The sequence below is a fragment of the Hypanus sabinus genome, chromosome 3 (genome assembly GCF_030144855.1).
Source record: "Hypanus sabinus isolate sHypSab1 chromosome 3, sHypSab1.hap1, whole genome shotgun sequence".
Lineage (NCBI taxonomy): Eukaryota > Metazoa > Chordata > Chondrichthyes > Myliobatiformes > Dasyatidae > Hypanus > Hypanus sabinus.
This window is the reverse complement of record NC_082708.1, coordinates 61,670,301-61,683,033: the sequence shown is the minus strand read 5'-3', so window position 1 is coordinate 61,683,033 and position 12,733 is coordinate 61,670,301. Positions and strand designations below refer to the sequence as shown.

The 12,733-nt window shown below is 38.0% G+C and overlaps 1 protein-coding gene across 1 annotated transcript in view; it reads left to right on the top strand.

The window, feature by feature from the left end:
* Window positions 1-12,733, top strand: part of tenm4 (teneurin transmembrane protein 4) — a 1,643,409-nt gene that overhangs the window by 82,959 nt on the left and 1,547,717 nt on the right. Inside the window, exon 3 of the mRNA XM_059964502.1 lies at window positions 333-388. The gene's annotated coding sequence lies outside the window, so the exon portion shown is untranslated. The remainder of the gene's footprint in view (window positions 1-332; window positions 389-12,733) is intronic.

Here is a 12,733-nt window from a genome sequence, read left to right as displayed (position 1 = left end):
TAAATTTATATTTTTAAATCTAATTTGTAAATAGTACATATTAAAGTCAGTGGCCTATAATGTTCTTCTCAATTTGAAATGAGTGTCTTTGCCACTTCAAGATATGTTTGTTGTGTGATTATTGACACAGTTGCTTTTAATTTGATAAAATGATTTAGTGATAATATATTTAGAAGAGTACAGTACATATCAGTCCTATCAGTAACAGGCTACAGTGTAGCCTATTATGTGCTCGATCTTTGGAGACAATCAGTTGGCTACCAGTGATGATATATAACCATTAGATATAATAAATTCATGATTATTCAATTGTATTATATTTTTTGTTTCAGATTTACTGAATGTGAAATACTCAGACAATTTAATGTTTTCCCGTGGGATAATTCTGGTGAGTATACGATAGTTCTCTTTGATATTGTGTGTAGTTGGTGTGATCTTTAGTGAGTGACTTCAGCACTTATCTATTGCAATTGCTGCCATCATAGGAAGCCAAGGCCCATAAATCATCTGGCTTCATTGGCATTGCATTTCATAAGAAAGGGAAGATCTGTAGTTTACTAATGTCATTTGCTGAGGAGTGGATGTAATAGTAAGTTGTCCAGTTATACTACAGAGGTAAATCAAACAAATATTACCTTACTTTGTGGGATGTTATTGAATAACTCTATGAGGCACAGATCTCATACAGTAAGTAATGGAAAATGTAAACAGCACAGTTTACATGTGATTTGTTCATTGGGATTTGAAAGGATCTTGTATGCTATGTAACATGGATGATGTTGGTGAAACCTAATTTAATCCCACACCTTAAGGAGGCGCTGGTGGACAGTAATACATATGTTGGTTGTAATAGTGCTTGGAAATGTTATCTCACGGATGGTGAAGGACAGTGATGTATGTTAGAGGCATACTCAACACTACTGCTCAATTTCTTCTCAAATGTGTAGGTTTCAGACAAGGCTTGTTTGCTGAACATCAGAACAAACATAAGCCTTTCAGGTTTTCTCTATTTCCCCACTTACTTAAATCATGGCTTATCTGTATCTCACCTTTAATCCTTATCTTGCAATTCCATCCAAAATTTAAATCCGTTGTCTTGAAAATTCCAACCAGCATTTGCAACCATCTGGAAGAGTGAGTGCTAAATTTCCACTACTCTTTCTGGTAAAGTAAAATTACCTAATCTCATTCCTGAAAGGTCGAGCACTGATTTTAACATTCAGCTTCTTTTATCTCGATTTCCCAGGGAATACTAACCAAAGTAAATCGATGCCTTTATAATATTATTCCTTTGCTTTGAATATAATTCTGATGAATCACGACAGTGTCCTTTCCAACTCCGATGGCTGTTGATTTGTGAGGTCAAGCATCTAAAAACTTATTACAAGTACTTTTACACAGCTGCCACATTTGTAGTAAACAAGATATTAATTCACTATCACATTCCCTTTAACCTGCTCAAATATATATGCTCCATTAGTCCTCAATTGATTCTCTTCATTTAATTCCAGACGGTTCTTTGTCCTTTTGAGGTATTAGAAACATAGAAACAGAAAACCTACAGCACAATACAGGCCCTTCAGCCCACAATGCTGTGCCAAACAGGTACTTACTTCAGAAATGACCTAAGGTTACACATAGCCCTCTATTTTTCTAAGCTCCATGTACCTATCTAGGAGTCTCTTAAAAGACTCTATTGTACCCACCTTCATCAAAGTCGCTGGCAGCCCATTTCACACATACACCACTCTATGTGTAAAAGAAACTTACCCCTGACATCCCCTCTGTACCTACTTCCAAACAGCTTAAAAGCTGATCCTACTCGTGTTAGCCATTTCAGCCTTGGGGAAAGAAATCTTTGACTATCCACATGATCAATGCCTCTCATCATCTTATACATCTCTATCAAGTTACCTTTCACCCTCCGTCACTCCAAGGAGAAAAGGCTAAGTTTACTCAACCTATTCTCATAAGCCATGCTCCCCAATCCAGGCAAATCTCCTCTGCACCCTTTCTATAGTTTCCACATCCTTCCTGTAGTGAGGTGACTAGAACTGAGCACAGAACTCCAAGTGGGGTCTGACCAGGGTCCTATATAGCTGCAACATTACCTCTCAGCTGTTGAACTCAATCCCAGGGTTGATGAAGGCCAATGCACCATATGCCTTCTTAACCACACAGTCAACCTGCGCAGCAGCTTTGAGTGTCCTAAGGACATAGACCCAAGGATCCCTCTGGTCCTCCATACTAACAAGAGTCTTACCATTAATACTATATTCTGCCATCATATTTGACCTACCAAAATGAACCATCTCACACTTATCTGGGTTGAACTCCATCTGCCACTTCTCAGCCCAGTTTTGCATCCTATCGATGTCCCACTATAACCTCTAACAGATCTCCACACTATCCACAACACCCCCAACCTTTATGTTATCAGCAAATTTACTAACCCATCCCCACACTACCTCATCCAGGTCATTTATAAAAATCATGAACAGAAGGGGTCCCAGAACAGATCCCTGAGACACACCATTAGTCGCCGACCTTCATGCAGAATATGACCCATCTACAACCACTCTTTGCCTTCTGTGGGCAAGCCAATTCTGGATCCACAAAGCAAGGTCCCTTTGGATCTCATGTTTCTTTACTTTCTCAATAAGCCTTTCATGGGGTACCATATCAAATGCCTTGCTGAAATCCATATACACTACATCTACTGCTCTACCTTCATCAATGTGTTTCGTCACATCCTCAAAAAATTCAATCAAGCTCATAAAGCACGACCTGCCTTTAGCAAAGCCTTGCTGACTATTCCTAATCACATTATGCCATTCCAGATGTTCATAAATCCTGCCTCTCAGGATCTTCTCCATCAATTTATCAACCACTGAAATAAGACTCACTGTAATTTCCTGGGCTATCTCTACTCCCTTTCTTGAATAAGGGAACAAAACCTGCAACCCTCCAATCCTCAGGAACCTTTCCCCATCCCCATTGATAATGCAGAAGATCATTTCCAGAGGCTCAGCAACCTCCTCCCTTGCCTCCCAAAATAGCCTGGGGTATATCTCGTCCAGTCCTGGTGACTTATCCAACTTGATACTTTCCAAAATCTCCAGCACCTCCTCTTTCTTAATGTCAATATGCTTAAGCTTTTCAGTCCACAGTAAGTCATCCCTACAATCACCTTTTCTGTAGTGAAAACAATGGTTGGGTCACTCAACATCATGAAAAAAATTAAAGAGTGCTGTTTATTTTAAGGAAAATTAAGATGCTACAACCATTCCAATGTTATCACCTGTGGGAGGAAAGTGCCTTTGGAGACATTGCCTCTTAATTAGAAACACTAATCTTTACATCTGTTTATTATAAGATCAGTTTTAGAATATTTATTATCCACTTCTATTGAATCTACTGTAATCTATTGAATTATTAATCAGAAATATTCAATAGGAAAATTCCTGTTTATGTCTATATTATCCAGTTAATCGGTTGAAAAGTGCAAGCTTGAACAAAATTACAAAATTAAGATTTTTAATATCATATTTAACAACATAAACATCATAAGCTTCGGATACTGGACAAATAAATATTGTCTAACTTAAATTTGTCTTTGCTAATATAGTTATTTTTACATTTTTCTTTTTTTTGTAATTTTTTTATTGAAGTTCACAGACACAGAGCAATCAAACGTTCCTCATATGATAACACTTTCATTCCCAGAATCATCCTTCTGAGCCTCCTCTGAGCTCTCTCTAATGCTAGTACATCTTTTCTTAGTTGAGGGGGCCAAAACTGTTTACAATACTCAAGGTGAGGCCTTAGAAGTTATACAGGGGTCTGTGGGAGGAGCCACAGGAGCAGTCAGCAGGGGGCGTGTCCAGACAGGTATATGTAGTTCACCACACCAGCCACCAACAGTATATTCATTAAATATTTATCTCTTTTCAACCATTCTTGAGATATATATCCAAAATATGTGGTCTTACTCTCCAAGGGTATTTCACGTTTAAAGATCTCTTGTAGGGCATTGTGTATCCCCAAGGTCTGATTGAAGGTTTCTATCAGAACTTGAGTTATTCATGTCACTAACCATCAGGACAGGGTTGATTTTTGTAAATTGCACTTTGTGATGGAAGCAATCTGATACCTACCATAACTGCACACAACAAAATAATTTTAGGAAGAGTTACAACATTCTTAAAAGGTGACACCCAAGTTGCTTGAGGAACATCTATTGACACCACCTGGCCCTCCCTCTGCATTCCTCCACCATTTCATGTATTACTCCAGATGCCAACATCAGCAATCTCTTGTATCGACATTCTTAAAAGGAGACTGACTGGCAATAGTAATTCTGCACCTGTAGATAAGGGTACAATAATGGGAGTGAAATGAATTTATGCTACTCCAACACTATCTTAGTATTGGTAAGGATGAGGACATTCAAACTTTCAACTTACTAGCAGGAGTAGTTCACTCACTCCCTAAAGCTGTTCCAACACTTAATAAGGAAAGAGCTCAAAGGGTCATTTATTATCAAAGCATGGATCCCTATACAACTCTGAAATCTGTCTTCTCCAGATAGTCTCAAAACAAAGAAAGAACATGAAAGTCATTCAGAGAGAAACATCAAGCCCACCAGACACACAAAAAGAAGGGCTTTCAGATCATTAACCCCCAAAAATATCCTCCCACGCACAAAGCAAAACTGAATTTAGAAAAATTAAAGTCACTGCAGCTCATTTACTACTTTTTTAAGGTTTGAGGGTGAAAATCACCTCCATCTGAAATTTGTCAGTTGTCCCTCCAACTATTCCCTTGGTAACACTTCCCTGTTGATTGTAATTTTCCTTAGTTCCTCTTTCTCTTCAAATTTCCAATGTAACTCCATTTCTGGGCTGTAACTATATCCTCTATAGTAAGGACTAGGGCAAAAGATATATCTAATTGATCTACCATCTTTTTTCCAATTGCCAATTTCTCACATTAATTTCCATTGGTCCAACTCTGATGTTGATAACACTTTATTAAAAGTAAGTGTATATCTGTTTATAAACTTCATTGCTTATTCGAATTATTCATTCTGTATTAATCTTCTAGTTGCCTATTTGATAATCTACCCAGTGTTCTAAGCACCCACCTAATCTATAATTCCTCTTTGAGTTTGATACTATCTTGTTTCAGTTAAGCACAGAGAGTGCCTTTAGAATTTTCTTTTTATTTGGTCTATATGTATTCTGAAAGATCCACTTAAAAGTCTGACACAGTATCTCAACTGACTGATGACTTTAGCTGGTTATATTTCATGCTTTAATAGTTTATTCTTTTATAAACTACTAATAATAGGCTTGAAGTTGAAGTTCCCCTCAGCTTCTTTTCCCTCATCCACCAAGCCCCATCTGCCCACCACACCTCCCACTTATCTGGTTCCATGCATCACTTTCCTTCGTTATCAGCTTTCATAATCTTTTTATACAAGCTGTTTTCCATCGAACCACAGAACATTACAGCACAGAAACAGGCCTTTTGGCCTTTCTTGGCTGTGCCGAACCATTTTTCTGCCTAGTCCCACTGACCTGCACCTGGCCCATATCCCTCCATATACCTCTCATCCATGTGCCTGTCCAAGTTTTTTTTTAATGTTAAAAGTGAGCCTGCATTTACCACTTCATCTGGCAGCTCATTCAACACTCCCACCACTCTCTGTGTGAAGAAGCTCCCACTAATGTTCCCTTTAAGCTTTTCCCCCTTTACCTTTAACCCATGTCCTGTTTTTTTTTTCTCTCTCCTAGTGGAAAAGGCCTGCCTGCATTCACTCTATCTATACCCATCATAATTTTATATACTTCTATCAAATCTCCCTTCATTCTTCTATGCTCCAGGGAATAAAGTCCTAACCTGTTCAACCTTTCTCTGTATCTCAGTTTCTCAAGTCCCGGCAACATCCTTTCCCTTCACACTCTCAGTCTAGATGCAAGGTCTCCAACTGAAACATTGAATACCCCTTTGCTTTCACAGACACTGCCTGATCAGCTGAGATTTTCTGGTATTTTATTTTTGTTTACAACTGCAGTTGCTCTGAGAGTTAAGTATTTTGAAGAAATTAAGTATGTTTCTTTCTAATAAACTACACTTCTCTTAACTGCACTAACGCATCTATAAATTAAAGGTAATTACAATTTTCCTTTACAAAATATATTTAATAATGTGGATTTCTGTTGAAATTTTGTCAAGTATTCCAAGCACATCCTTTCATCTTTAGTTGCCACGCTGCTATTACACCAGCCTAGGATTGGAGCTCAAAATGTGAATGCTGACAAAGATAATTTGACAGACACTATTCGAAATTAAAAACCTTTGGCAATCACACAGATATATATTTTTTTAAATTTGTCATACCTACATATCTATATGGATATCTTTTGATTCTTCAATTACAAAGAATGTTAGAGGCTCCAGTTTTGCTGGGGTTTGTTGGTAGTTTTAAAGGATTTCCAGATGACTTTGGAGGTTATAGACCTACTATCCAAGCTCTATTGGCAATTCCTCAGCTGGACGTCACGAGGTGTTCAGTGGAAGAGCAATAATAACTGAATTTCGCAGCACTGGTGCTGGCACCTGATGCAAGATTTGAATGATAATTATGAGGCTGAGAGGAAAAAAAGGCAAAGAATGTTTTGTTTAATATTTTTGATGTTTGCATGTATGGTTCAGATTTTAAAACAATAATTCTTAACATTCTGTGATCCTTTGTTTCATTGTAGTTCTGTATATTATTTCTGCAATCAAAAACCTACATAAGCACTGAAAAGACATTTAAAGGTTATCCAAACGGCAAAATGAGAGTGTAGCTCACTGGTTGTGAAAGGCTTTAAGGGAAGTCCTTTTTTGCCCTGTTGACATCCAAAGTTTTCCCATTTAACTCCAGGTTCTCAGGATGTGACATTAGTGTTCCAGATCCGAGAAAGCTAAATCTAAATGAATGGTAAGTCTAGACAGCAATTGTGGACAGTGTCATCTTGTTAGGAAATTAGTGCCCATTTTATACCTCAAGTGCCTCAAGTGGATTTGAAAACTAATGAGATTGATAATCAATGACATATCCTATATGATTAATTGATTTATGGCTCTGTTTCTATCATGCCATGGAACAGAATAAATGTCAGAAGTCAAAAATGAATTTGGTTTATATATAAAACTGAAATACTCCAGATGCTGGAAATTTGAAGGCAGACAATGTTGGGGAAAAGATTTTATAGAATATCCATGGAGCCAGATAGTCTTATTTTCGAACTCTAGATTCAGTAACAGGGCATCATCATTCTTTCCTTTCTTCTCCTGTATTCCTGAATGACTCTATCTTGTTTCCAGTCCTGGTTACTTATGTAATATCAAAGAATACAATTGGAAAATCATGGTATAAATAACTTTATAAAAGTATATACAACTTTGATCCAGAGTGAATCATCTAATTTGTGTTATGTAAGGTGCAACTAAAAAGAGACTGGAAAAAATATTCCAATACATTGCATTAAATATGACAATACAACATAGTTAAAATCTTTCTATAAAATTACATAATGTGCAAACAGGTCTTTGCAATAGAACTATAATTAACAAACCAATTTTATACCTTGGCACAAAGCAATAAAAATAATCTACTGTGGTAAAAGAAAATTGCCTACAATTTGCTGGAACAGGACATCTCAGGGAATGACTGGTTAGCCACATTTTTCCACACTCTTTAGCTGAAAAAGAATTGCCTTGTAAATTGCTGGGTATGTAATTATCTACTTTCATAATGAGTACAACAAGTCACCTGGGACTTTGATGAATGATGGGACAAACAATGTAGCTCACAAAACAATAAACAGGAGAAAGGATTGAAAAAGAAAATGAGTCAGAATGAGAGAATTTAATGCTAAATTAAGCAGAGAAAGAGAAGCAGAGAGTCATAGATCAACTGGGAACAAGAGAGGGAAAAGAAGACAGGTCGGTAAATTCAAAAAATTTTACAAGTTTAAACTTCTGTCATTTTAACATCTCCTAAACAGTGCATTTGAAGAAATGAGGCTCAACAATACTTTTTCTTCTTCTGGACAAATGAAGCTATTTGAAAGTCATTAACAATTACCAGATCATTAAAAGAATATCTGTGATATTAATTACTTATGACAGTAGTTTTAATTGGTATTTATAATATACATCTAGCAAATCCATGAACCACTTGAGAGGTTATAAGAGATGCCATTCTTGTGTAGCCAACAGGGGAAAATAGATCAGCATTTGTTGATCAATTCCAAAGTTTTGGGCCACTTTGTGCTTCACCACAAGCTGTACCAAATCAATAATGGCATATACCAGACACATACAGTTTATATTTAACCAGTTTTGACCTGTGTCTCACTAGTAATCTGTGTGTCCATGTTGAAGTTGAGAGTAAGGCAAGTTAGAGAGCAAGTTAGAGAGAACAAAATGTTGCATACATGTGCTGAATCTAACCAAGCTTTGATTAATCCTTTTCTTTTCAATTATATATTATTTTATCTAAAGCACATAGTTCACTATAAAGAAAATCCTTGGGGAAGAAAGCAAAATCAAATAGAAAAATGAAAGCTGCATTACATATTCCAAAGGCTTTTATCATCCAAAAGCAATTATTTTAGCCTTACAAGGGGATTCTATTCAGTTGTACTTCAGATTCCTTCGTTCATCAATTATTCAGTCTGAAGTCAAAACATTTATTTTTAACATTAATTTATCACTGGAGTAACAGATAATCATGGTGTGTTGTCTGATGATGTGTATATCCATTGTACCCAGAAATGATGAGGTGTCCCTGAACATTCAGGGTTGGCACAAATCATATTTCACCTGAAAATATTTTTCTCCATGAGATTTAAGACAAACCCTGATGTTTTCATTGTATACAAGTTCAAATCAGTCCTCAAATTTCTATTAGTCACTCATCATTAGTTTTAAAGTTTATATCCTTAATAATTAGAACCTTAAGGTACCGATTGAGTCCAGCATGTTTGAGACAAGGACACTTTCAACCACATGATCCTGATTTTTGCTAAATGTGAAGAATTAAAATTACCATTTTAGGTTTCATTCACAGAACTTGATTCTGATGTACTTGGTGAACTTTGTTGTTTCTTGGCAGCATACTGCGCAAGATTTAAAAAATTACTACAGGTTGCAATAAAAATAAAATAAACACTGGAAAGGGGGAATAATGAGGTGATGTTCATGGGTTAATAGGCTGTTTGGAAAGCTGACAACAGAATGGAAGAGCTGTTCCTAAAACATTCAGTGTGGGTCTTCAGGCTCCAGGACCTCTTCCTTGATGGTAGTAATGAGAAGTTTAACTATTTTTAACATACATCTAACAGGAATGTACTGTAGAGTGTTTGGTAATGTACTGCAAGTTAAATCTAATAAATGCAACCAGCATCCATGATGCACCATCAATAACTCACTCTGAGACGTAAAGGCGAGATATCGGCTTTTATTGACTGGAAGAAGGAACAAGCAGTGGTTGACCACCATACTACATCCTGGAGACAGAGAGGCCGGGCTCAGACCTCGATCGTCTTTATACAGGGGTCTGTGGGAGGAGCCACAGGAGCAGTCAGCAAGGGGCGTGTCCAGACAGGTATATGTAGTTCACCACAATCCATCACCAGAGAACCTCACCACCCAGGCCATGCGCTCTTCTTGCTGTTGCCATCAAGAAGAAGGTACAGGAGTCTCAAGACCCACACAACCAGGTTCAGGAACAGTTTAAAAAAGTAAATGATCAAAGTACATATCTATACGGCCATTAGACACAGGAGCAGAAATAGGTCATTTGGCCCATCCAGTTTGCTCTGCCATTCAATCATAGCTGATCCTATTTTTTTCTCCTCCTCAACTCCAATTCCCAGCCTTCTTCCCTCATAAAACCTTTGATGCCATGTCTAATCAAGAACCTATCAATCTCTGCCATAAATACAACCTATGACCTGGACTCCACAGCTGCATGTGGCAACAAATTCCACAAATTCACACTTTGGTGAAAGAAATGTCCCCACATCTCTGTTTTGAAAGGGCACCCCTCTAACCTCTTGTCCTAGATGTTCCCACCATGGGAAACATCCCCTCACATCTACTCTGTCTAGGCCTTTCAATATTCAAGAAGTTTCACTGAGATTCCCGCCCATCCTTCTGAATCCCAACGAGTACAGACCCAGAACCATCAAATGTTCCTCCTATTATAACCCTTTTGTTCATTGAATCGTCTTTGGGAACCTCCTCTGGACCCTCTCTAATGCCAGCACATCTCTTCTAAGACGAGAGTCCCAAAACTGTTCACAATACTCAGGGTGAGGCCTCACCAGTTCCTTCTAAAGCCTCAGCATCACATCCTTTCTCTTGTATTGTAGACCTCCTGAAATGAATGCTAACATGGTATTTGCCTTTCTCACCACTGACTCAACCTACATGTTAATCTTTAGGGTGTTCTGCACAAGGACTCCCAGGTCCCTCTGCAGCTCAGATTTTCTCCCCGTTTAGAAAGTAGACTGCATATTTATTTCTACTACCAAAGTGCATGACCATGCATTTTCCAACATTGCATTTCATTTGCCACTTTCTTGCCCATTCTTTGAATCTGTCTAAGCCCTCTGCATCCTCCCTGTTTTCTCAACACTACCTGTCCCACTACCAATCTTCATATCATCTGCAAACTTGGCAACAAAGCCATCCATTTCATCATCTAAATCATTCATATACAGTATAAAAAGAAGTGGTCCAAACACTGACCACTGCAGAACACCGCTGGTCACTGGCAGCCAACCAGAAAAGGATCCTTTTATTCCCACTCGCTGCCTCCTACACATCAGCCAATGCGTTAACCATGCTAGCACCTTTCCTGAAATACCATGGGCTTTTAACTTGATAAGCATCCTCATATGTGGCATCTTGTCAAATGCCTTCTGAAAGTCTAATCACCATGCACATCATTGAGAAACATTTTCTTGTAGGCATACTCTAATATATGTATGCCTACGACTTTTGCACAGTACTGTATGCACTTGGAAAATATATTTACTTTGAACTTTGAAGTTAATCTTGTAGCAGCAGCTCGTGCAGATGTTTTAACAAGTTGTGTAAAACATACTTACACTGTCTTTTTGATACAGACTTGAAGGACAACAATACATTTGTTGCTATAGAAATTCTGTACAAACAGCAGCAGGAAAACACCAGCTGTTGTTCATGAGTCTTTGTCAGCAGCTCATATAGAAGTAGGCCAATTATTCATCTATTCACCTATAGAAGGAATACAGGAAGAGAGACACAGTTTTCTGGGGACTGTTATAGTCTGTTGTAAGACATGATAAATTATTTTAAGTGATACAATGGAAATTGAACACCAGGTGTGCCAAATGAATGTGCAAGATGGTTCAATTAATTCAGAGCAGTAATGGGAAAAATCATATAGTGCTTTTCACATTGACTTGTCGAAGAAAATCAGGAAGTGGAGAAGGGAGTTAAATATGGGGCAACAAAAAGCATAATCAAAGATGGGTCCCCTGACTATCAATAGTCTATCACTGCAGCTCTCCTTATCTCAAAGTTAAGGAGAGAATTGGAAAGAAGAGTTCTGACACTTTTCATAGAATGGGAAACATTTTGTGCTGGCATTTCTGCTGAGTGAGATTTAAAAAGGAGCTGTGCAAAGTAAGACCTCTTGTTCTTTAATCTTCAGAGTCCTAGGAAACTCATTCCAGTGAGAAGGTTTAAAAGAAGCTGAGCTATATTGGAACTGCTTTCTTGGAGTAACAACTGTGAGAGGAGTTATTATGGGTGAAGTGCTGAGGCTGTGTTTTGAGAGGTTTTGGCAAGGAGGCAAAGCAGTTTTAAAGCAAAGAAAGAGTTTGTAATTTATATTGTAGTCTTGAGGCTTTGACATAGTAATTAGTCACATGATCCACTTGCAGAATGCGGAATATCAGGGAAACATCCATTGTCCTTGGTGACTGCAGCTGTGGTAAGCAAGTCAACTTGCAACTCCTGACTGACTATGCTGAGTGGCTGTAACTGCATCTGGATTCGCTCAGAAACATCCATGACACTGAGAGAACCATAGAAAGGAGCTTTAGTAAGGTGGACACATCCAAAGCAGTATTGTAGCAGATGCAAAAGCGAATATAATAATAGAAGTTAAAGCAAGTAATTTCTGCAGGCGGGACAGGTGGTGATAAGACAAGGAGCAAGAAAGGTCCAATAGACTCAACTATGTTAAACTTTAAAGCGAGAAGCTGGACTGGTAAGGCAGATGATCTCAGGGCATGGATAGGCAAAGAACATGGAACTGGGATATTTTAACTATAACAAAACATGGTTGAGGAATGGGCAGGACTGTGAGCTCAGTGTTCAGGGGTACAGTTGTTCCAGGCATGACAGAGGCTCAAGTATGTTTTTGATTGGGAAGTACTTTGAGATATTTGTGGGGTTTTACTGAAAGGAGACAATATGGTTGGATCTTAGAAATTAGAAGGGATGATCGCTTTGATGGGATTGTAACATTGCACTTCCTCCCCATACTCCCAATCGTCAAAAGAACTCAAGGATCAAATATGCAGAGATAGCACCAAGAATAATATAATTGCATCAGTAGGCGATTATAACTTCCCTAATGTTGATATTAGGTGGCAAGGGGTGGAGATACATCCGCAAG